The sequence below is a fragment of the Pelodiscus sinensis genome, chromosome 3, assembly GCF_052426305.1.
Source record: "Pelodiscus sinensis isolate ZL-2025 chromosome 3, ASM5242630v1, whole genome shotgun sequence".
NCBI classification, from domain to species: domain Eukaryota; kingdom Metazoa; phylum Chordata; order Testudines; family Trionychidae; genus Pelodiscus; species Pelodiscus sinensis.
In genome coordinates this window covers 123,155,853-123,182,146 of record NC_143054.1, presented here as the reverse complement: position 1 = coordinate 123,182,146, position 26,294 = coordinate 123,155,853, and the positions used below count along the sequence as shown (strand labels likewise).

The following is a 26,294-nucleotide window of genomic DNA, read 5'->3' as shown; positions in this document are numbered from 1 at the left end:
TATGGGGAATTAGGGATGGCTCGAAATACTGCTTTATTTTTAAATTTGGCTCGGAGTAAATGCACCTTCAAAATTTCACACTTCAAAATAAGCTATTTTGAAATAAAATCAAAATAAGATACACAATTTCTGTAGCGCAAATTGCATATCTTATTTTGATTTTAGGGTGCAGTGTAGATGCTCTCTTACTGAGCTCAGAGTTAGATTTCTAGTGTTCCCCTGTCTACTGTGAACTAGCTCCCTCAAAATAAGTTACTCAAATACTCTAAGTTCAAGAGTCATGAGGACAACCCAACAACAAACTAAACTCTTTCAGATTTCTATTCTGCAAGTCAGATATTATAGAATTAATTAATATTTTGTTCTTGGTGAATGTAGGATGGCTTATAGGCTATTTCTACACTACCAGGTTATTTTGAAATAATAATTCCCAAAATAACTATTTAGAAATAAGCTTATTCCTCTTAACAATCAGGAGTTATTATTTCGAAATAACAAGCCCCTTATTTCAAAATAACAGGGTTTAGTAGTGTGGATGCTTGCCTTGTTATTTCCAAATAACTCCCCACTGTAAATATGCCCATAGTGTCTGAACTTTTAGTTGATGACCTTCCTCTCCTCCCACCTTCCCCCCAAAGATGTCCCTTGGGTAGACCAATCAGGGCAACTGCTCTAGGCCCCATGGGACAATGCGATTGGCTGGCATGACTGGTGCTGGAAGACAGGCTCAGGATTTAGGGGTGGGGGAGGGGTTGCAGGTTGTAGTTCCCCTTGGCCCTGCCAGCCCCATTCACCCAGGAAACTGTTGCAGAATGGGGCTCTACACCCCCGTAGGGACAGACCTGCTTGTCCCTCTCTGTAAACTGTTTAATCCCTCTGACACTCTCATTGCTGTTTTAGGAATACATGCTTTAAGAAATAGGAGTTAAATTACACTTCTCTCACAAATTCTCACTGATTCACCCCAATTACAGCCCCAGTTTTCATTACATAATAGCAAACCTTGTCATTTGCAGTCAAATTGTCTTCCTATGATCAATTGCACATGAAATCCCAGTATTGTCTTTATAAAAGGAGAATTGGAGTGAGTTATATACTGAACATAGAGGCAAGTCACTGTGCTTGACTAATCAGATATGACTGTAATCTAGACAATAAGAAATGTCCACTGTGTCTTCAAAGAATAAAACTGGCAAAAAGTGGGTGAAGAAATTAAGATAATCTACATGTGCACATAGCTTCAATCTGCTACAGTATTTCCTAGTGTATTTTATGGCATTTTTTAATATTTCTAGGAGCAGTTTTAATGGCTTAGTCTTTATGTTTCCTATGTACATGTGTGACAGGGTGGCCCAGGCATTAGGTCCCCCTGCCAGAGACCCTGTGGTCCTACCTCACCCCACCCCACCCCTGAAAAGGCCATAGACAAGTCCTCCAGGAGGCTAGAATGGCTGCAGGAGGAACCAGCCAATCAGGGGCCAGGAAGGCCTATAAAAGGCACTGCAAAGTATAGTAACACTCAGTTACAAGGAAGAGCTCAAAGAGTGGCAGCAGCACCATGTAGACCCCCTCAGTGGAGAGCTGCATAGATGATGTGGACTGTGGTGAGACTGATGAACTGTGATAAAGCCTTGAGCTAGGGGCAAGGTATTATCTAGGAGGGGAAGCCTTGGAGGCACCACTCTCATCCAGAGTGGGGAAACAGAGTGAGACACTATACAAAGGGTTTGGAGATGGGCCCTTGTTAAGGGTGTACCTAGGAACGGGTTTTTATTGATTCAAATGAGGCTGTGTGGTTTGGCCAGAGAGCTGAGCAGCTGAAAAGGCTGACAAGCTGAGAGGGCAGGCATAGGCTTTCAATGAGATGATGGGGGGAGGGGAGGAGAGGGGCAGGAAAGGAGAGAGAATCTCATGAGAGGCAAGTGTCACCCAGTTACAAGTCTGTAACATGTGAAAAACACAACTTTTGTGTTTTCAAGTACTTGTTCTTTTAAAATCATAAGCATTGTGCAGCCTCCCGTTGTAACAATGTGTAGGTTGAGAAACATTTTACCTATAATGTTTACAGACACTTCTGATATTAAAAAAAAAAATCCTTTGATTTCCAAATATGGTGGTAGCAGTGGGGTTGTGGCAAGAGTTTAGACTCTAAAGAGAATTAGCTGATCCTGTGCCATCAGTAGCTTCAAAGTTCAGGCTTGCCCTGACTAGGGGCAGGAGCAGAAGGGACAGTTGCCTTGGGGGCTTGGTGAATTAGTTGTGGCTGGAAACCTGGCCTTTAAATTGCCACCAGAACCCCATGTGGTGCCCTCTGGGCAGCTCTGAGGCCTGGAGGGCTTGGCCTGTGAGCTCTGGGCTATGCAGTGGCTGTCCTAGTCCCACCCCTTCTGGGAGTGCAGAGCCACTCCTTCTGTCTTGCCCAGAGGCCCATGCAGGCTGTCTGCTCTCCTGTCAAAGTCTAACCGTGGGTTTGATCCCCTCGTTGTACATAATCAGTACAGAGGCTCTGAAACTAGAGCTGTGGCTAACAGTTTTGAAACTGGCTCACTCTCTTCTAGAATGAGTTGGGAGCCTGCACTCATGGCTCCCAATAATGATTCTAGCCCAGATAACAGCCTTAGTGCTCTGCCAGGGGATACCCCTAAGCATGCATGGGCAATGGCTTTTGGTTTTTGTCTTTAGGGATTTTTTTTTCCAGAAAGAACAAAATAAGGGTAAAGACTCCAGCCCATTTGTGGTGTCAGGTGTGTGTGTGTGTGTGTGTACACTACTTGAACAAGTAGTAATGTACTCTCCTGTCTAAAGATAAAATCATAAAGGCTTTTAAAACTGGGGTCTACAAGATTGTTAGTGCATTTTAAAAAGTTGGTGCATTTAAAAAGTACTGGGTGGCTGAGGTCGGAGTGTGATATCTTGGTTACAGAGGCTCTGGGATAAATCCACCTTGAAATAAATGTTCCTAGATTGGTCCCTTTTTAACTACTTTCGCCTGCCCCTATAATAGGGTTATAACTTGTGTCCTTATCCTTCAAGGGGTTTTTTAAACTTCTTTTGGTCTTTATCCTGTGCCAGAAGGGCACTCAGCTGGTTGGGCCTAGATTACATAGTTCACAGATAACCAACAGATATAATTAGGTCTCTAGACTCTTCAAATTATCAACCCAACAGGGGCGTTGACGACATAATGGGCCACATCTCCAAGCCTATTAGAGGGGAGTGTGACTGCCTATATTTTATGTTAGGTTTGTTTTTCCTAACTTTTTGTTTCCTCTGTGGCCCTTAAATCTGATAGTTATCAGTTCCTCCACATTAACTTTAGGGTTGCCAGGTGTCCAGTTTTGGACTGGGCAGTCCAGTATTTGAACTTTCTGTTTGGGGAACAAATTGGAAAAATATAAACAAGACAATATAAATGTCTGATATTTTCTAAATAAGATGTAATGTAGATTGTGATGTAATGTCTAGTGTGTCCGATATTTTTGTTGAAACCATCTGGTAACACTAACTTTTGCTCACCTACCCTATTACATCAGTTCCATGTTGGACCATTTTGAAGCCTTTGAGGCAAGGCGAATCCATTGGCTAAATCTTAAAATTTGAGGATCTCTCTTCCAATTATCTGCTAGGGCTAAAAAAATCATTTTTAATATCTTAGTGATGTAAGTGTACCCCTTAATATGTTTAATATTATATGTAAACTGCAGGTTAATTTTGCTTTCAGGAAGAGCTCTCTCTTACCTTTGGGAAAAATAAAATAACTATGGTGCAGACTGTTTTCTTAAAACCAAAAACCTTTTAGATTATGGCAATGGAGGTCAAGAAATAACACATAGGGTTCCATCACAAGTCAGTTTTTAGAAAGCCTTATAAAACATTGCTGAAAGGACAAAAGTTGGAACATCACATGGCACTGTGAAGGAATTTGAGCTTGCTGCCAGAAGGAAAAATTCTGTAAGTGTTTGGAGACTTTTAGCAATGGGCTGTGAAAAGATCAAGAGTAATATTGAAGCTCTGATTCCCCCATGCACACTGGGAAGAAACTATTTTGTGTTGGATATGTGGCCTAGCGAACTATTTTGCACTCTTAAGTCCCCATTTTCCTGGTCACCTCCAGACTGGCCTGCAGGATCCAGTAAAAAAGTTAAATACTAAATTAATCAACATTGCAATTAAGCAGCAGGGGAAAACTTAATCACTGTGCTAAAGTACTAAAGGAGCATATTGAATAGCAGACATCTGTGATGGGTATGAGGAGTGTTGGCCAGCATTCAATGACTAAAGGGTTAAATTCAGGTAGCATGGGGTATTGGCAGAGAGCCAATGGAAGAAGGTGTTGAGATTTGAATGGGAAGCTCTACCTTTCTGCTGTGTTTGTGTGAGGTTTTTTAAGCCAGGAGTTGAGGAAAGAAGATGAATTGAACCAAGTAGAACTACAATGCCTACAAAGAATATCAGGCATGGGAATAGATGGACCTTGAAGCATGGATACTAAGTAGATAGGGAAGTGTCTATTTAGTCACAATCAGATTATTTTCTTTTTGTTAAACTTCTCTGTAGGGTTGCCAGGTGTCCAGTATTCTACCAGACAGTCTGATATTTGCGTTCTTTGTCCAATAAAAATCAGAATACTGGACATGTGCAATGTCCAGTATTCTCTTATTTTTCCAGCTGCACACTAGATGGAAGCTTGGCATGGGTGGGAGGAGCGGCTAGAAGGCAGGGCCACGATCGGCGCTAGGAGCCTGTGATTGTGCAGAAGCCTGGCGGGGCGAGTAGGTGGAAAAAATTAGAGGGAACATTGAATGGGAGCATTGGGTGGCAGTTCCTGGAGTGGTGTGAGGCACAGAGGCAGGTAAGTGACCCCCATCCTCCTCATGCCCAGACCACACTCCCCTTGCCCTCACATGACACCCTCCCACTCAGAACCCTGCCCCCCCAGCCTGTCCCTGCATTCAACCTCCCACCCAAAACCCCTGCCACCAGCCCTCTCCTGCACCCAAGCTTTCAGCCAGACCCCTCACTTCAACTTCCTCCTGCACCATGGGTGGTTGGCTGGTGGTTCATCATGGAAAGGTTTGCATCAAGTAGGATGGGCTGCAGGCCAGTGTTTGAGACCCACTGCCTGAGTGAATCTGAGGAGAAGGTATACACTAAAACGTTATATGATCCAGAAATATGGAGCTGGAATGATCCCATGGACTGGAAATGATTCAAAACAAACTTCAAGTGTCTTAGTCTTCCAGACATCATAAAGTGAATCCCTCTTTAATCCAAAGGACAAGGACCCCACTCCCTACTTGACCCTGTACTTCCCCACTCTGCAAGTTAATGTGCTCTGTGGGCAGTGAATGACTACTATTCATGTATTCTCTTGCTGTTTTCTGACTCATAGCTCTCGTATAGTGTGAGGGAGAAGGGAGGAAATGATCTCTGAGGATCCTGAGCTTTAAAAGTGTGAAACTTCTCTGCATATACCAAGGTGTCTTACTCATAGGGGGAGCAAGCCTCATCATGTGTGAGCTTTTGTAGTAGGGTTCATTGCTGAAGTCCTTTATCATCATGGAAGTTTAGCATCAGTATACTGTCTTTATTTCATATTTTGTCCTATGAGGAGAAGGCTCCATGGAAATCAGAGTACCTAATCTTTCTGTTCCCTTTCCTCCTTGACCATGTGGATCTAGACACAGGAAATGTACTGGTTCTGTACTGAGCACACTTCTTTCTATTGATTTTTTTAGAATAATATATGTTGAATGTTTCCTTCCCCATCTGCATCAATAGTTTCTGCTGGTACTTTTTGACTCTTCAGTTTACTTCATTACTTTCTCCTAGCAGTATACATTTGGAATGCAATGTTTAACAAAGTACTCAGTATGGCTACATCTATGCTACAAGGTTTTTGCGTGCATTTTTGCGCAAAAACCGGTGGAGCGTCCACACCTCTAATGTGCTTTTACTGCAAAGGCCCACTGGTGGTGGTCTTGCGCGGAGTTATTCCTTGTGGGGAGAGGAATAAGTCCTTTTTGCGCAAGAGTTCTTGTGCAAAAAGGCAAGTGTGGACACTCTGCAGGGGGTTTTGCGCAAAAACTAGCCTCCAGGGACAAACACAGGAGGCCACTTGGATGCTCCATAGCAGGCAGTCACAACTCTCTTGTTTGTCTGCTGGCCCCTCTTAAAGGTGCAGGCACCCGCATAGCTGTTCTGGCAGGAAGCTTGCCCACAGCCAGCTGCTTGCCATGCAGCTCTGTCTGCACAAATGGCAGAACAAGCAGGTGCCCAAGATGTCCCTGGCCCTGCCAGAGAGCAGCCCACAGGGCTCCCAGGACACCCCCCGGGGCAGCAGGCACCATGCACCAGCATGGTCAGGTGCAGAAATCATGACCCTCCTCAAATTGGGGGGGAGAGGGGAGAAGAGGAGGAGTCGCTGAAGAAACCCTGGGCGAAATGCCGAAGTCTTCAGCTGCATGACCACGTCCCTGACGGAGTGAGATTTCCCCTGCCCAAACCATGGAAACTGTCTGGGCAAAAGTGAAGGAGCTCCATCCGGGATATCAGGGCAACGGAGCAGAGGGGGCACTCGGGCAGGACTGCACACCTGCTCCTACTACAGAAAGCTCCACCACATCCTTGGAGAGGGGAACACTTTCCCCCTCCATCATGGTGGACTCTGGGCTGGAGCAGCCTGTCCTCCAGCGCCTGGAGCCTGCTCCCAAGCCGGAGGAGACAGAGGGCCAGGGCCAGCCACTGGTGGAGCAGGAGGACCAGGAAGCAGGACCATCACCCTGTCCCTGGAGCCAGTCCCTGCCAGCCTAGATGTCTCCCAGGTCTCCAAGGAGGCTTGGGAGGGATCCTCAGGTATGTTGGCACACAAACACACACAGGGTGGGGGAGGTGACCGGGCAGGGGACACAGCGTCATGCGGGCTGCTAGGCCAGCACATGCTGCTACAGTCTGGGCACATGCACCCACGTGCAGAGGGAGGGTGCGGCACACAGGCACAGCAGCCAGCCCCTCTACATGCCTGGGAGCCTGCTGCCAGCCTCATGCCTGGCCACCGAGTCTTGCCCCCAGAGAGGAGGGGGTGCTGCTAGCAGGATAGCCGCAAAGGTGCAGGCACCACCCCCCACACGTGCTGGAGTGCTGCACACAGTGCACAGCCATGCCTGCACATGAGACAGCAGCTGCTCCCTCTTGATAGCCCAGCAAGCCGCAACTGTGTGCAGACCCCAGGGAGGGGAAGGCTGCTCATGGCTCCTCTGCCACCCATGAGGGGATCCACTGTGGCTGGATGCTTCCCTTGGCTGCCTGGCCCTGGGGGGGGGGGGGGGGGTGTGTGTGTGTGTGTGTGTGTGTGTGTGTGTGTGTGTGTGTGTGTGTGTGTGTGTGTGTGTGTGTGTGTGTGTGTGTGTGTGTTGGACTGACTGCCCCCTCTTGTGTCCTCTCCATAGCTGGGATAGAGGGCCCAGCCACACCACTGCTGCAGCCACCTGCCAGAGTCTGAGGAGCTGATGTGCCAGCACATGAGGGTGATGAACAACACATACACACCACCCTGTTGTGATGACTGAATGCTGACCTGGAGTGGTGGTAGCAGGCATGGATTGACCTCATGGCGCGATGCGACACCATGTGCATCATCCTGTCCTGCATGAGAGAACAGGTGCCTGCTGCTGCTGCTCCTGCCGTCCACTCTCCTGCCCCCCCCCATACCTATGGCCCACCCATCTGCCCACCCTGCCAGGCCTCTCATGCCTCTGCTCTCTCTCTCTCTCCCCCCCCATGGCCATGCCTCCTCCCTATCATACCTACGGCCCCTCCTCCTGCCCCCCTGCCAACCCTGGCCCCACTCCAGCTGCCCCTCCTGTCCAACCCATTAGGGCCTCCAGAGCTGCCCAACCATACCACCCAGTTCACTGATCTCTTCCCCCCCAGTTCAGACAGCCCCCCCTCCTCCTGCCCACCCTCATTTATGTTAAATAAAAAATGTCTTTTTGTTTGAAAACCAAGCAAGTGTGTTTATTGGGAGGTCAGGGTAGGGGCAGCAGGAGTGAGGGAGAGAAGGAAGGGTGGAGGCCTGGGAAGATTTACAGTGGTTTCTGCAAGAACCTCTCCCTTGGGGCCTCCCCCCGATGCACACCCCATCTTGGTGGGTCACAGCTTTCTGGGGCTGCTCAAAGCCTCAGCCCTTGTGGGTGGTCTCTGCCACCCATGCGGGGAGGAAAGCCTTCCCCTTGTGCTCCAAGTTGTGGAGCGCACAGCCCACCGCTGCCACCTTGGGGGATATTCTGCTCCCGACCTCTAGGTGGGTGAGGAGACAACAGAACCATCCTTTCCGACACCCGAAGGTGCACTCAACCAGGAGGTGGGCTCTGTTCAGGTGGGCATTGAAAGTGTCCTTTGTGCAATCCAGATGGCCGGTGTACGGGCACATTTGCCGGGCACAAGTAGGTAGGCTGTCTCCCCCCCCCCCCCCCCCCCATGCACACTGGCATAGTCTGGTCACCCACCAGAAACTCCCTTGTGGGGGGGGGGGGGAAGGGTGCAGAAAACTCGGGAGTCATGAGCCCTGCCCCCCCCCATGTAAATGTTCGTGAAGCGGTCCATCAGGGCCTGTAGGACTACTGAGAAGTAGCCCTTTCTGTTGACAAACAGTTGGGGAACCCCGGACAGCAAAGCCGCCTATGGTGGCATCCAGGTCCTGGAGCCAGAGGTCTCTGAGCAGCAGCAGGGAGTTGATGACCTGCAGAAGGAGAGAGACAGGGGTTGTGCTCCCAGTGGGACATGTCTGCCCCCCTTCTGGCTCCCCCTGCCCTGAAGGAGCCTCCCCAACCAGGCCAGTGTGAAGGCAAGAAGGCACCAGCCCCTGGGGCCAGGGCTTCCCCCCCACCCTCAGTCCACCATGTATAGTCCCCAGTCCCCCTGTCCTGAGGGTCCCCCTTACGCAATAGCCCCCATGCAGGGGCTGCATCCTGTTATCTCCTTACCTGCATGAGAACAGCTCCAACAGTGGACCTCCCCACCCCAAACTGGTGTGCCACCAAGAAGTAGCCGTATGGGGTGGCCAGCTTCCACAGGGCAATGGTGACCCAATTGTGGAGTGGGATGGCAGGCCGCAGGTGGGGGTCGCGTCATTGGAGGGCAGATTTGAGCCAGACACAGAGCTCCTGGAAGGTGGCCTTCTGCATGCAGAAGTTCTGCAACCATTGCTGGTCATCCCACTGCTCCATGACCAGCCAGTCCCACCAGTCTGAACTGGCTTCCAGCCTCTAGAATCTTCTTGGTATGGTTGTCTGGGTCCGTGGGAGTGGAGCACCCGCAACCACACAGAGGCTGATGAAGTTCTCGGGGTCCATCTTTATCTGGAAAGACCCCTGCTTGAAGCAGGGAGTATAGCATGGCCTTGGTCTGTGGCATGCCCAGGGCAACTCCGGCTCCATAGCACAGAGCAGAGTAGGCAAAAGCTGTCATCCCCAAAAATGGGCAAACACAACAGGCACTGTGGAAGCTCAGCTTTGCCAAAGAGGCAAGCAGGCAGCACAGACAGAGAAGCAGCTGTCTAAGAGGACTCCCTTTAAACGTGTATCTCTGGAGGGCTCCAGCAACACCGTTTGAGAGCAACTGGTGACCTCTAGCCTGGCTAGAACTGGTTCCAGGTGGCTTTATATGCAGAAGAGCATCCAATAGTGTGGATGCTGTCTTGCACAAAAGCACATTGCAAAACGATTCGTTTTGAGGTGTGGATGCCTTTTTGTAGAAGTTCTTGTGCAAAAGTTTTTGCACAAGAGGCTTCTTCCACAAAAACCCTGCAGTGTAGACAAAGCCTATCAGAGTACCTGTTAGCATATAGATCCATAGTGTCCAATCAGTTATGAAGTAGTAGCTGCTATAGTGGATACTGCTATAGCAAACTAGCCACACTCAACTGGCCAAATAGCCACATGTGGCTAGTGTCTATATCCATATCCATGGTTTGCAACATGCTAGCCAATAGTGAGGGACAAGTCTAATTTTACTTATTCCAGTGCAAATCATTAGCATCAATGGATTCTCTCCTGATATACACTAGAGTAATGTTTGTGGGGCTAAATCATAATTTGAGAATCAATTAGTCACAGTAGGTAAAAATGTTAGAGCATTTATTACTGTTTTAACAAATAATTCTAATTGTGCTTTAGGTTTACTTTTCTATCATTAACTAGTTTCATAACCAAGTGTGGGGATTTTCACTGAAAACAAAGAGCTAATAAATTCTCTCAACTTGGTTATCTAAATGGACAGCCTTTGGTTTTTGTAGATCTGTTTCTATAGCGTACTTTTCTAGCTGTGCAATGGTAAAGCAGCAAGCTAATGTATTAGAATCTAAATGTTTAAAATTCATGTTCACCTGAATTTATAATTCTCTAAGTAGTTCTCGTGTGTATACACAATGACAATCAAGAAATTCTTAAATTTAATACAGTTTACTAGCACCCTCTGGTGGATGGATTTGATTACTATATAAACCAGTCAGATAAACTAACTCAAAGGTACAGCATGCTGCTAAGGAAAAGGCATGCATTTATGATCAGAAAGATGTATTTTCTAGTACTTGTCTAATCTTGTATGCATTTTAAAATATATATAAAACAAGCTTGCACCAATACTTCCATCATACACACATTTTGGTTGATAAATTTCTAGCTTGGTTTAAAATCTACCAAATTGCTATAGAAACTGATCTTCATGTAGACACTTTGTATTATTCCCAACCATGTGGTCCTTCGGCAGGGATTTTTTTTTTTTTTGCGCTTTGGTTCTTTCAATGGGAGTAATGTGCCTTAATACTTCAGAATCTCCAGCTGTCTAAACATGGTATGCAATCTTAAATGTCAAGAGAGAAGCCACTGAATAACTGCCCATGAGTTATCCAGCAGGATATGAAGTTTAAGGGTGTGCCTACAGTCCAGGACTTACCTTGAAATAAGGTATGCAAAATGACCTACGTCAATTGCGTATCTTATTTCAAAATAGCTTATTTTGAAGTTGGGAGCACTTATTTCAAAATAGAGCACTTTTCCTCTGACTTCCCTTATTCCTCATACAATGAGGGTTACAGGTGCTAGAGTAAGAAGTCTTCCAGCTTGACAGTATTTTGACATTACAGTAAAACTCCAATTGTCCAGCATCCAGTGGTCTGGCACTCCTGATAGTCCAGCACCAACTGGAACCCAGAAGTGCTCCAGGTAGCTGGACAATTGGAGCTCCTGTGAGCCGCACGCATGCTCACGGGCCAGGGGAGGGGAGGAGAAGGGAAGAGGATTATACCCCTGTGATGGGTCTGCCGGGACTGCACTGCATCCGGCTGGGGAAGCGGAGTCCTCAGGGAACTGCGCGGCAAGGGGCGGACCAACCCGGCAGCACCCCAGCTGCTCTGCCGCACTGCTTCCCCAAGACTGCTGCTGATGCTTGCAGCCCCAGATGGCCTGTCACCAGCGGTTGTGTGGGGCTTCCCCCACTTCCCTGCAAAATGGCAGAGGGTTTGCTCCTCACTGTGCCGTTTCCCGCGGACCCCCCCCCCCCGCAGGTTGCAGACACATCACAGTCCCTCACTCCCCTCATACCCCCCCCCCGCTGGAGTACCTCCTGATACTCCGGCATATCTGATAATCCGGCACCCCCTGGGTCCCAAAGGTGCCGGATTATCGGAAGTCTACTGTATTTCAAAATAACTGCCTGCTGTGTAGATGCGGACTATGTTATTTCGAAATAGTGTTGCAGTATAGATGTACCCTAAGAGGATAATGCAACTGCTCAGCAATATTATTTTGGTTACTCTATGGCAACCCTCACCTGTAAGTAATTGAGCATGTCAGGGTACTTCCTATGACTATTGAATTGGTAGGGACGGAGGGGAAATCTCTATCTCCCAAATGCTAATCAGTTGTGTATAGTGACAGACCTGGTGCCTCCTTCCAAACAAATCTTAGAGTGTAGTGAACATTAGAACAAGCTGTTCTGTGCCAGGACTGTTGGCATTAGAAAGTAATCTGCATTTTTATTGCTCTTCCAGTCTAGCGCAAGTGTTTGCCTATATGTACCACAAGCTCACTGAGTGTAAGTTCTGAATATGATTCTACTCTATCTTGTATCCCCAAAGTAGCAACTTTACTGATATTAAAATATCTGGTTACTAGTACTGAAAGACATGCACCAACAGCAAATAGTAGAGGAAGGTGTCCAGAAACTGAACAGTAGCAAAGCACAAATCTTTCCCTCACAATACAGAGCTAAGACTAGGTGGAGGAACAACTTCTCATTTCTCGCTAGATTCCGTGGAATATTGGTTTGATTTCAATTAGTTTGCTGAACTTATTCAAATTAGAGTCCCATCTTCCTGAGAAACCTAGCTTCTCTTTGAGTTTAACATTTCGGTTGTTTTCTATGCATTGCTGTACTTTATGGCAACATTGTGTTAAAAGATAGAACTCCACACTTTTTCAAGACAATGCTGACCAATGAATGAGGGTGTGTCTAGACTACTGAGTTTTGTCGACAAAAGTGGACTTTTGTTGACAAAACTATACCTGCGTCTACACTACCACTGAGTTCTGCCGACATAACGTCGACAGAACTCAGCAGTTTTGTCGACGCTGGTATACCTCATTGTACGAGGCATAACACCTTCTGTTGACAGAAGGTGTTATTGCCTGTAGGGTTGCGTCTAGACTACAGGGTTCTGTCGACAAAGCAGCTTGCTTTGTCGACAGAACTCAATGTGTCTGGACGCTCTTTGTCGACAGAAGTTTTGTCGACAGATACTGTCGACAAAACTTCTGTCGACAAAACCCGGTAGATTAGACGTACCCTGAGTTTCCAAATGATGGCTTACAAAGACTGCTTTGTGCAAAGATTACAATAGTGGGCACTGTGAAAACAAGTGGGCACCTATGCCCCTCTGTGAAATTAGTCCTAAATGCCTCTGGGAGGTGGTGTGCCTCCCTGCTCATCCTCTGAGGGCTGGATTAAACCAGTCAGGCCTAATCCAAGACCTCTCAGACCTAGTTTGGGGAGTACAGGCCATAAGTGGCATAAATTGGCTGACTTGTGAAGCTAGACCTTTAAGCAGCAGTTGAGTGGAGAGCTTTGATTAGAGGGAAGCTCACCTGGACATGGGCAGCTGGGCTAGTATAAACCCAGGAAGCTGGCAGCAGCAAAGGTTTCCATGAGGAAATTTTGTGGCCACCCTTTGGTTAGCAGAGCAAAAGCAGGGAAAAGAGTAGGGCGTGCGTGGCCTGACTCTAAGGGAACAGCACACATTAGAGTAGAATGTAAAAGACACCTGTAGGATGCAGGAGACAGGCTATAGATTTTCCAGGATAGGTTGTAGATTGTTGATAATGTGTTGGAGGGATTTAAGTTGTGAACTGTAGGTGATGACAAGTGGAATTCTGTTTTCTCTTTCTTGTCTTTCCTGTCTTGAAGTTGTTCATGTCTGGGTACTATTTTGGCTCTGTCGATCTGTTTTTTCACTTCTCCAGGTGTAGATTTGTTTTATGAATGCTCTATATAGATCCTGTAGGTGTTTCTCTGTCTATGGGATTGGAGCAAATCCGGTTGTATTTTAGGGCTTGGCTGTATACAATAGATTGAGAAATGTGTCTGGGATGGAAGCTAGAGGCATGAAGGTAAGTGTAGCGGTCGAGGTTTCCAGTATAGGGTGGTGGAAATTGGTCCATTTAATTGTACTGTAATGCCAAGGAAGTGGATCTCTCATGTGGACTGATCCAGGCTGAGATTGGTGGTGGGGTGGCTGTTGTTGAAATCCCTGTGAAATTCTTCAAGGGTCTCTTTCCCGTGGGTCCATATGATGTCATCAATGTAGAGTAAGGATGCTAAGGGGCAAGAGCTGAGGAAACGTTGTCCAAGGTCAGACATAAAGATGTTGGCATATTGTGGGACCATGCGGGTGCCACTGACTTGAAGTTACAAATTGTCTCCGAATCAGAAGTCGTTGTGGGTGAGGACAAAGTCACAGAGCTCTGTAATTAGGTGTGCAGTGGTGTCATTGTGGATGGTATTCCTGATAGCCTGCAATCCATCTTCATGTGGAATGTCGGTGAAAAGAGCTTCTACATCCATGGTGGCCAGGATGGTGTTTTCAGGAAGATTACTGATGTTGATGAATTGGCTCCAATTCAGAAGTGGAGCCAGTTTAGAGAAATGGTGATGGAGACAGCAAAGTCAGTGCTTGGTCCCAAGAAATGCAATCAAGACTGGTTTGATGAGAACAACAGTGCTATTGAGGACCTGCTTGCAAAGAAGAACAAGGAATTTATGGAGTGGCAGAATGACCCAGTCTCCATCTCTAAAAAAGACAAGTTTAAGTTTCTCCAGGCCCAGGCTCAGCGAGAAATCCATAGAATGCACAATCAGTGGTGGGAGAAGAAAGCTGAAGAGGTGCAACACTATGCTGACATAAACAACCCAAGGGAGTTCTTCAGCTCTTCTTCATACTCTAAGTCAGTATTTGGTCCTTCCAAGTCTGGCTCTGCCCTTTTGTCGTCTGCAGATGGAGCCACGTTGATCAGGGATAAGTCTGGCATTAATAACCGATGGAAAGAGTATTTCAGTCAGTTCCTCAATCGTCCATCATCAGTCAGCTCTGAAACAGATCCCTCACAAGCCAACCCTTGAAGACCTGGAAGATCCTCCATTTATTGAAGAAGTTAGAAAGGCCATCAGGCAGATGAGTTGCGGCAAGGCATCCGGCAAAGATGGAATTCCCACAAAACTGTACAAGGCATTTAATGAGGAGTCACTTAATGTCTTGACCAGTATTTGGGAAGAGGAAGAAATGCCATCTGACCTCCGTGATGCCATGATAGTTGCTCTGTACAAGAATAAGGGTGCAAGAGCCGACTGCAGGAACTACAGAGGTATCTCACTGCTTTCCATTGCCAGGAAAATCTTCTCCCGCATCATCCTGAACAGGCTGATTTCCACAGTTTCAGAAGTGTGACTCAGGGAGACTCAATGTGACTTCCGCCCTAATCGCAGTACTGTCAATATGATCTTTGTAATGAGAAGGTGCAAGAGAAGTGCCTTGAGCAGAATATGAACCTCTACTCTGTCTTCATTGATCTGATGAAGGCATTTGACACGGTTAACAGAAATGCATTGTGGGTGATCCTCAGAAAGCTGGGTTGCCCACCGAAGGTCATCTCACTCATCCAGCTGTTTCACAATGACATGACAGGAGAGGTACTCTTGGATGGTGTACCATCTGGGAAATATAACATCTCCAATTGCGTGAAGCAGGGCTGCGTACTCGCCCGGGTGCTTTTTAACCTGTTCCTCACTGAAGTCCTCTTGGATGCTGTCAGAGACTTAGATCTTGGTATTTACATCAGATACTGTTTGGATGGTTCACTGTTTGATTTGAGATGCCTTACTGCAAAGACCAAGACACCGGAGAGGCTTATCACCGAAGCGCTGTTTGCTGATGACTGCGTCCTTATGGCACACCAAGAGAACCAGTTGCAGACCATCATTGACAGGTTCCCTGAAGCATCCAAACTGTTCAGTCTTGCAATTAGCCTCAGAAAGACAGAAGTCCTCTTCCAGCCTGCACCCAACAGTGCTCTTCCACAGCCATGCATCACTATCAATGGCACACAACTGAAAGTCATGGACAGTTTTAAGTACCTAGGCAGCACAATATCAAGTGATGGATCCCTTGACAAAGAGATTACAGCGAGGATCCAGAAAGCCAGTCAGGCACTTGGGAGATTGCATGTTAAAGTTCTCCAGCACAAAGATATTCACCTTTCAACTAAACTCACAGTATATAATGCCATGGTCCTCGCCTCTCTCCTGTATGGCTGTGAAACATGGACCCTGTACCATAGGCACATCAAGTGGATGGAGCAGTTTCACTCCCTACGATCAATCATGCAAGTATGCTGGCAGGACCGAATTACTAACCAAGAAGTGCTTCATAGAGCTAGTTCCACAAGCATCGAAGCCAAGATCCTCCAGACCCAGCTTCGATGGTCTGGCCATGCTCTCGGCATGGACGAAAGCAGGATCCCGAGGCAGCTGTTCTACAGGGAGCTGGTACATGGTAGTTGCAAACAAGGATGCCTGAGGAAGAGGTATAAAGACAACCTGAAAACCATTTTGCAGTGGACAGGCTTTCAACCTCGACAAAATAACTGCCCGCTGTGTAGATCGTCCCATGCCTTATCTGTAACCTCATGTGTGCTTCGACCTTTGGGTTCCAGAGCCACATGCGTTTCCACAAATGAAATGCACAACATGTCTTCCTCAGCTCCCGAGAGACAACCAACACTGATGTTTTGTAGTTTCCTCAGGAAGTCGGCTGTGTCTCGAAGATAGCTAGGAGTGCTGATGGAGTCAAGTTTCTTCCTCTTCACCACAAGAAGAGTATAAGGGGAAATTCAGCTCCCAGAGACAGTTCACTATGTGCCTCTACCCCCCAATCATTCCTTCAGGTTGATACTCAAGGTCACTTCCACATAGAGAAAATTCTCTCAAGTTCCCCTTCCACATGAAGATCAGGAGACATCTGGTGCCAAAGCTAGAATCAATGCCAACAAATCCCTTAAATGGGACTAGGAGGCTGTTGTACTGTAACAGCAGTTTTTTTTTCTCCTTCAGACATCTGCAGTTCTTTTTCACTACGCATTCAACAGTAAATATTAGTTTAAACCTTTAAACACATGAGCTGTGTCTCCCAGGAGAAATAATGAGATTAAAACTACCATGCATGGAGTGAAGCCATCCTTTTTTTTTTTTTTTTTCTGCTCACTTGAGTCATCAGAAATCCTGCTATAGCCAGCCAGCCATTATCCAAAAAGATCCTGAGACCAATTTGAAAGGCCTACAACTTTGAAAAATTACCTTTACTGTTCTGGATGGACTAGTTTCAAATTTGAATAGTGACAGCTCATGGCGTGTATGTGGGGGAGGAGGGTTGGTACTCCCCTATAATTTGTTTTTCCCAAAATGTGCCTCTAGCTCAAAAGCTGACCCTACCTGAAGAAAATGTTTTCAAATTCTGTAAGTTTTAAAAGCCTGTGATGTACTTGGGAAATCTCAGGGGTCTTTGCAGCACATGAAATGCTCGCTGCTGCAATTGCCTATTTTATGTCTGGAGTAGAAACAAAACACAACTTTTCTCCCCAAACCAAGGGAGGATCACCAATCTGAATTCAAAATGGAAAACTAACATTCTCTAACAGAGATCCACCTTTCTTCCTCATTTGAGAACAGGAAGGCATTCTGTGCCTCTTAATTATTAGAAAAGCCGCTTTATATCACAACAGAAGCAACAATTTGGGGACTTGGAGTATAAAGACCACCAGTAGGTGGCAGAACTCACTCAAGCCAATTATCCTGAGCTCTTCTCATTTTGGAAATTTTAATCTTATGGGAACATTGGGCTAAAAACTACATGGGTCTGACTGATGGTGCATGTTGGGGAATGTTATTGTTTTCCTTGTATTTCAAAAGCTGACACAAACTTGAAAGCTGTTACAAAGTACATATTTCAGGCTACGACAAGTTTCATTCTTGGCGAAAGGATTTTTGCTCTAGATCCGTGCAAAAATTGGAGCACAATGGCCACTGATCTTTTAGGAAATGTTTAATGTCTGTAAATTGTATTTTGGGACAATTTGATCAGAAGTACAGTACAAGGTGTATGCAACACCTCAGTATCAAACAGAGGGATTTTGCTGGGCTTCTGCAAAGGGCAAGCTTAATCTTAGTCAAAAATGGGATTCTCTTAGCTTTTTCATCAGACTTCTACCTTTGGCTGCATGTGCCTTATTCTTGAGTCATTACTGATGTATATGGGTTTGTTTCCTGACTGACAGTTGATTCCTTTAAATTTTTCTGCTGTATCACTGGCCCAGGTCATTCTTCTTTGGAACAACCAGTTGCAGCGGTCTAAGGGGGGAGAAGTCCCATGAGAACTCCCTCAGTCCCTTCTGCACCATTTTGTGGTGATTTGAGAGAGGGAGAATGTTTGTTCCCCCCCTGAGAAATGTGGGATGAAACCATGGCCCACCGAGATGGTTTGTATCTCTATGCTAGCTCCTGAACCTGTGGCACTCTACACGTGTCTCCCTAAAAAAAGACACTATAATAGCTTTCTGTGGCCTCCACTACTATAGTGACCTCAATTTATAGTTAGAGGCTCCAGAAAAGAAAGGAATACTCCCCAGAAACTCCACTGGGCCATTGAGGCCCCTGCAAACTCATCACCCTTGTATATTGATTGAAATTTACAAGGCCCCAGGAATGGTGCAGTGAAGGCAGCTATCTTTCCCTTTTGTGCAGGACAGGGAAGATCCACATACAGGTATCTGTAGGAAGAGCTGTTCTACAGTGCTCTGAACTTTTCCATTGGGTGACTGAGTTGATTCCTACGAAGAAGCGTTTTGGAACATAACTGGTGTCTGTGGATATAAATCTGGCTCAGACATTTCTCTACCTCAAGTCTATCCCCAGTAACATTTCCAAAGCACAATAGCAGAATACTAACAGCTGCACATGTGTCACATATGTCAGTATAGTGAATTGCATGCCAGGTTACTTTGATTCAGCAGAATGAAGGAACATAGAAAGAAAATCCACCACAATTATGGAGCTCTTACAAAGAATGTAGTGCTCTTGAAGTAAACATTGAAGAAAAAAATGTCAATTAGGGCCTTCCAGGTTTGTACTGCTGCCAAATCTGGAAAAAAGTGAGCTTAATTATAAGCCACATGAGTATCTACAAGCTAGAGTTTCCTACTTAGCCAGATGTGCATGTACAACTAAGTGAAAATGTAAGTTCATTTACTCTATGGCCATCAAAAACAATAGGCCAGATTCTGCTCTCGTTAAACCTGTCTAAATTAGAGTAAATCTGGAGTAATTCCATTGTACATATCCAACCATTATCTATCTTCACCTAAATGTTTAGGGTGGCCATGTCTACACTAGGAGACTATATCGAATTTACTAAATTTGACTTCTGAGCACCTGATTTTACAAATGTGAAGTTCTGTGTCTTCAATATGAGGAAGAATCGAATGTAGTCCGAGGCAGTCTCCATTAATGTGGATGTGCTACCTAAGACTCAGAGCCCCAAGAAGCACTCTGGAGAGCTGCAGGAGACCTCCCAGAGATCAATTAGTTCAAATTAATGGCACCAGGGTGTCCACACTAATGTTATTTCTGACATACAAGTTCTGGAATAGCCTTATTTCTCATTAAAAGCAGGACTACAGAATTTGAATTATGCAGCCCATTATTCCAGAACAATGGGCTTGGTAGTATGGGTGTGTTGCTTACAAAATCAATCGGGGGCAGAGGGAGTTAATTTTGGACTCAGGTCCTAGTGTAGACCAGGCCAGTATGATTCCCCACTAGCCTGAATGTGTAGCCACATACACCTGGGAAAATTGGATACAAAATGCTACTATTCTCAAAGTAGTGTTTGTCATTCATTGTCCAGTGCTTTTCAGAGGTAGGTGGCTACATTTAAGGGCAAGTCACAGGAGAGTTGGGTCCTTTTGGGAGTTTAGCCTCATTTTGGGACTTCTGGGGAAGATTTACTTTAACCTATGGCTAATTAAAGCATTGTGCCTAGCCTCTCAGCTGTTATATGGGGAAAAGAGCATCCACAGTACTGTTATTTCAAAATAACTATTTTGGAATTAGCATTACTCCTGATGAAAAGCAGGAGTATAGAGTTCAAATTCTGTGACCTGTTATCTCGAAATAACAGGCTTGGTCATGTGGATGCTCTGTTTATAAAGTCAACCTGGCTGGGGGGGTATTTCAAAATAAAGTCCTAATGTAGACCAGGGCTGAGAATCCTAATGCCAGAGGGCCAGGGCTTCCTGTATCTAGCGGTGAGTCTCAGCTGGCCTCACCAGCTCAGCGTACTTTAAGTCATTGTCCTATCTAATGCCTTCCTTGAGACTTTTAGATGAATACACAAATGGGCAATAGGCTGCCCATAATAGACTCTGTGGGTATGTCTAGACTACATGCCTCTATTGCCAGAGGCATGTAAATTAGACTACCCCATGTAGTCAATGAAGCTGGGATTTAAATATCCCTGGATTCATTAAAATAAAAATGGCTACCGCGCTGTGTCGGCTCAGCTGATTGTCGGCACAGTGCGGCAGTCAAGACGCGGATTTGTCGACAGGGAATGCCTTTGTTGACCGCTCCTGTAAACCTGCCTGTAAACCGGCACAGCACGGTGGCCACTTTTATTTTAATGAAGCGGGGGATATTTAAATCCAGGCTTCATTGACTATGTCGGGTAGTCTAATTTACATGCCTCTGGTGACAGGCATGTAGTCTAGACATACCCTATGGTATGTACAGATTATGAAAAAATATACATGTGCTTGAAATATATTTTTAAAGTGTTTGGTAGGAGTGCTTAAGTCCTCTAGTCCTAGACAAAGAAATATATACAAACAAGTGGAGCCACATCTCCAAAGCAAACTGAGCAAGGAGAGAATGACACTTACATGCAAGGTAGACAATCATGAGGCAAACCAGTGAGGGGGATGGCTACTTAACACTCTTCCTGGGGGGGGGGGTGGAACCTGTACCTTCAGGAATTCTTCCTGCTTCCAGAAGCAGAGTAATTGAACTTTGGAAGATGTAAGCAGAGAGCTATTTTGGCTCCCTAAAGTGGGGGGAGGAAACCCCAAGCACTCTGGATTGGATTCTGGCTGAGAACTGGTCAGCCACGCTGGAAGAGTAACAATAGTGAGGAAATTGCCATGAACAAATTACACTACTTTTGTACAGATTGGAGCATATTTACTCTTGTTTGTAACCATCTTTCTTAGTATCTGTTCTTTAGTTATATTTCACAACCATCTCTGTGCTCTGTTCCAACCTGAAGAGTAAAAACCCTCAGCCAAACTAACAGGCTGGTGCTGTGAACTCTCTTCAAAGAAGCCGATTCTTCGGCTTTGTGAGTACTCAATGTGAGTACTCAAGTGACAGCGGCTGAGCACTGCACAGTAGATGGCTTTGGAGAAACTCGGGACTGGTGGGGTCGCCCTGCAAGGATTAATGGAGCTGTAAGCCAGGGGAAGGCCATTATGCTGTTAGCAGGCTGAACTGCGTTCTCTGACCCAAAGCTGCCACAACACCAAAGCAACAGCTCACAGGGCATGCAGTGAGACAATCCCTTCCTGGTCTAGCTGCACCACTGAGCATCGCAGCTCCCTAAGAATCAGACATAGTGTCAATGCTGCCTCAGGGGTATCTGGGATCCCACAGGGGCCCAGGACAACCACCCCTGGTCCCATCCCCATCCCACCTCTTCCCATTACTACCCCTCCCCAGAGCAACATGGGCTAGGAGATTAGTAGGGGACCTGACACTGGCAACAAGGGTCTGGCTACCCCGTACTCACTGGCAGCAGCAGGAAGTGGGTTGACTTACCCCAGCCCACTTCACTCCCTCAATTCTCTGCCATGCTTCTCATGGGAGAGGACTTGGGAAGGGGCGGTGGGGAAGTGCTGGGCCCTTGCTCCTCTCTCATGCCACAGCACTCAGGCAAGCCTGCTTGGGGGAAGGGTGGTGTTGCAGATAAACATCATGCTGCAAAAAATCTTCCTGCAAGTGATTTGCCCTTGTCCCTTTCCCTAACAAAATAGCTAGATGAGGGCAGCAGAAACCCATCTTGAGTGGGTGAAGCTATTCAATGCTTTCCTTTAATAAAGGAAGTGCCTACTGATGTCAGAAAGCAGCTGGTGGCTCTCTTTTGGGCAGCTTTCCTGCTCAGCTGGTGGCTGCCTGCTCCTGGAATGCCTGTGGTAGATGCAGAAGAAGGAGAGCACATGTTGAAAGATGGCTAATAGCCAGAATACAGGGGAGTAGCGAGTGGAATTGGTGAGCTCTTACGCCAGACACACAAGTGTGCAGACACTAGCAGCGTGGCAGAGCCAAAGCACAAGCCACTTGGGGACTCGAATGGAAGAACTGAGACTTCAGGGACTTGAGTGGGATGACAGTCCTACATAAGGAATGGTAGGTATGTTTTGGCTGGGAGGCAAAAGGGGAGTATATGGAGGTGGCAACTTTGAATCTGTAGTAGAGCCCTCTGAATTGGTCGCTGTGTCAATGTGCATCTTATATCCCTGCTCAAAGGTTTTATATTGGGTCCTGTGTGCTGAGACAGCACTGACACATGCGTGCAACTAAGGGTTGTGAATGACCCATGGAATGTGCCTACTGTCCCTGAATTTTCACAAGCATATCACTTTCAGAAACCTCTTTCCTAGGCTATTGACTCCTAGTAACCTGTGATACAACACTCTACCCACAGAAATATTCTTAGGGCTTCTGTAGCTTTACACCGAGCATTTTTATAGCCACTCATAAGTAAGAAAGAAAATGTTGACAGAGTGACTCAGATAACCTTTCATTAGCTTGTGGAAAACAACTCTTGAATCTAAATTTATTCAGGTTATTTATGGATACGCTGTAATACCTTGTGGTAGATCTAATGGGGCGAAAAGTAGAATTGGCTCCATTGACTCCTTAGGAATGGCCCTACAGGTAAATCTCCAAAGTGAATAGCCAGACTTACCAATGTGTTGCAAAGGATGGAGCTACTGAGTTGCTGCCACAAAAAACGTCAGTCAGCAGTGGGGAAAGCCAGTCTTAACCGCTAATTTATGAGGTGCCAATAAACACCTGAACAGTGTGACTGTGCTCGTGTCCTGGCTGACATTTGCTGGGAATACAAGAGTTGTATTTTGGGTCAATTACAGAGTAATCCATAAATAACAGTAACCATAAATGTATTCTATTTACAGTCAATTATATTTTCCTCTGAAAGAGATCAATCTGGATATTCCAATCAACAGCATCTTTGTTACTTCACTTCTGGCTATGGTCATTGAGTAAATGTAATGCGACATAATAAAATGCTATAAATATAATACTATTAATGATTGTATTAAAAACAGCCCAGTAGACTTGCTGGAGGAATTTTCTCAGCAGGATTAGTGTGCTCTTTGTTACTGAAAAAATGACAAGCTATCTCCTGAAAGAAAAGCATAGGTTAATTCAACTATTTTGAAAACAACAATGCTGTTGGCTACATTGGAACCAATGTGCTGTTCAGCTAGCAAGTTAGTGCACCAATATAAGAATGTACAGTAGTCTGGTATCTCATTAAATCAAGAAAACTGCCTGTTTGTGTGTACAAAAGGCACAGTCTAAGATTACTCTTTATGCAGATTAAGGAAAAGAACCACAGTGAGGGATTTGGGACAGAGGATGGTGCACAGGTCCAGAAGCTGTTCTAAAAACAATGCCTTCTAGAGTCTGTACACATAGACAATACCTGGATAGAAAAGGAGCAGTACAGTCAGTCCCTGAGTTACGAATGGTCAATTTATGACCGTTCATACTTACGACCAAACTTCCCATTAAGCGGTCATAAAGGCGGTCCCCGAGTTACAAACACTATCTGCGCTTACGAACAACGCGGTCGCATGTAAATGAATGGGGTCCGACTTATGAACACTCGAGTTACGACCAAGTGTTTGGTCTGTAACTCGTTCGTAAGCTGGGGACCGGCTGTAAAAGCAAACTAAAGATGCCACCATTTCAGACCACAAACATCACCATTTTAATTTGTTTTGTTGAGTGCCTTTCCCATTAAGTACTATTACACAACATACTCCTAGACGAGTGAGCTACTAACATGTAAGAAATTATTAAAGCTGGGGAAATAGAAGCACGTATGAACAGGTTACTTGTGTGGGGGACTGTATCAACTATAATTGTCCCCAATATTCCCCTACATCTACTATATATTTGAAAGTTTGTGTGTCCATCTATCTGAGTCAGTTTGTTCAAGAACTCCTACATGGTAAGAGCAAGGACCACCAAATTTGGCATGCAGCTTTCTCGTATCATAACTTTAAAGCAAGGCAGGGATTTGGCTGAGGCAGTTTTCATTTTTCATTTTTCCCTGATGCAACGCAGGGTAGATATTTGAGTCTCTAATCCTTTAATCTTCTCTTCCAATATGGAAACTAGCTTGCTCTTTGTACAGACAAACATTGCACACCCTTTTGAAGGCCACAACAGCTGATCACTCACTCTCCATGTTTTCTTCTTTCTGAGAGCCTCTTCAGATGTTGTATTTACTACTCACAGAAGTCTGAACGGCAAAAAGCTCTGTGGGAGCTCTCCTCAGGCAATCTTCCTCTCTCCATCTGGGCAACCCATGACTGCTGAGAAGGTCTGGGTGTTTAAATACCTGGTGGGATTGTGGGGGTTTCAGTTTTGTCTGCAGTGACAATAAGAGACCACACAGGCTGAGAACAAAACACAGTTTACAAAATAACCAGACATTCAGCTATGGCCCAGCTGACTGAGCAGCAGCCTGTCTCAAGTTCTCTGCTAAATATCATCCTGTCTTTAATCATCTGACATGTGGATTTTTAGCCTGAGTGCTGCTGAGTCCCCCAGGCCTCATGCAGCTGTGCCACCAAGAGACTCAGAGGGAGAATCCAGTCCACAAGGGGCTGCAAAGCAGACTTCCTGTCACCACCATCTGCGGCATGAATCTGGCCCCCATTACTGTAAACCCATCATCTTTTTACATCCTTATGTATTTATCCTCATTATCCCTTTGCGATAGGGAAGCACTATGATCTTCATCTTACAATTTTGCTCCCTTTCAAGGGCTTGAGAAGAAGGGAAGTATACTGGAAATTACAGGAGTCAAAGATTAATGTGGGACAGCTTGGACAGGCTGAAAGGAGGAGAAAAACAATCTCACATTTCTGAGGCCTCTCAGCTTCTGATGCCTTTACTAAACTATCTGTGCCTCTCTCAGCAGTGCAGATGGACCAGAAGCAGGTTCACAGAACACAGGGAAAGTACTATTTCTCTAATGCCAACAGATTTTTCTCTGGATCCTTCTGACCCTTCCTGGATGAGAGGGGGTAGGTGGCAGAGGGTCTCATCCAACTGAGCCTGCTGCCAGTTCCATGGTTTCCTCACCTAGCTTCTCAAGGAACCTGATTTTCAGGCATTGCAGAAACAACAAAACACAGTTTTTGTGTAAAGCTCTGACCCATGTCCTGAAAACAAAACCAACAAGCAGAAAACACCAGGAATTCTTAAGGGATGTGGTCATCTAGGCACCTGCTTCTCCCCAGGTCAGCTTTCCAGCCTCTGTATTTACATAGTTTCTACCCCTCCACCCCCTGACTTTCATTCTGGCCTGTTCTGAGTTGGCCAGCAGCTGCTCTCCAGTGTCCATAGGATTCAATAAGCCCCCTGTAAGGCCACAGACTCTTATTCTCCATCCTTTTCCCCCCTTCCCCCAACATACATACACGGTACAGAGGGCTTTGCACGAAGTCTGGAAAGCAATAATCCAAAATCTGAAGTCACTGGAGATCAATCCAACTGAATTTAACCAGACATCACAATTCAGTGTGCATGTCTAGAAAAGAACATTAATGATCATACAGCCAGATTCTATCCAATTGTCTAAAGCTGTTCACACTGACACTACCTATATCCATAGCAGTTCTATAGCCACTGTTCCAGCTCCTGCTACCAGGGACTATGGTTCCCTTGGGGTCAGGGCTGCTTCATCTATTCCAGGCTCTGGACTTGCCACCCACACAAACCTAGAAAGGGGGTTCTGCAGCACAGCAAAACTCAACTGAATAGCTAGTACCACACTCAATATGTGTTTATCTACTTGTACAAAGTTCAGCTCTGCCACAGGCTCTAAATATTGACTTTAAAAAAAAATCCCTCACTGTTGTTGGGGAGGGGAGGGAAACTAAAAGCAAGCAATAGCCAGTACTTGTCTGGAGAGAGAGAGAGAGAGATAAAATGACATCTCCTTGTTCTTCTAATAGCGAAGCAACAAGAATTACTCCAACCACTGGGTTGATAGACTAAGAGGTGTAGGCACACCACTGAAATCCAAATCTTGCACTTTGCTTGTGGGGGTAGTGAATGGAAAAGGGTGTCTCTTCCTCCCCCATCCCTTCCCATTGTCATCTGCAAGGCAGAACTTTTTATATAGCATTAAGATGCAGCTGGGAAAGGTGCTGCACTCTGAAGCATATGCCTAAGAGTATAGTCTGTGGTTAGGGGGTCGTGTATCCCCACAGCTAGTGAGAATGCTGTGGTCAGAAGCAAGAGCTTTAGTGAGGGTCATGTGCTCCTCCAGTTCAGAGGCATACCACAATCTCTCTCCTTTCTTCTCCCTTCACCTC

At 45.9% G+C, this 26,294-nt stretch overlaps 1 long non-coding RNA gene across 1 annotated transcript in view; it reads left to right on the top strand.

Moving 5' to 3' along the window:
• The first annotated feature begins 1,550 nt into the window (after positions 1–1,550).
• Positions 1,551–26,294, top strand: part of LOC142827645 (uncharacterized) — a 119,978-nt gene continuing 95,234 nt past the window's right edge. The window contains exon 1 of the long non-coding RNA XR_012902347.2: positions 1,551–1,604. This is a non-coding gene — a long non-coding RNA (uncharacterized LOC142827645). The remainder of the gene's footprint in view (positions 1,605–26,294) is intronic.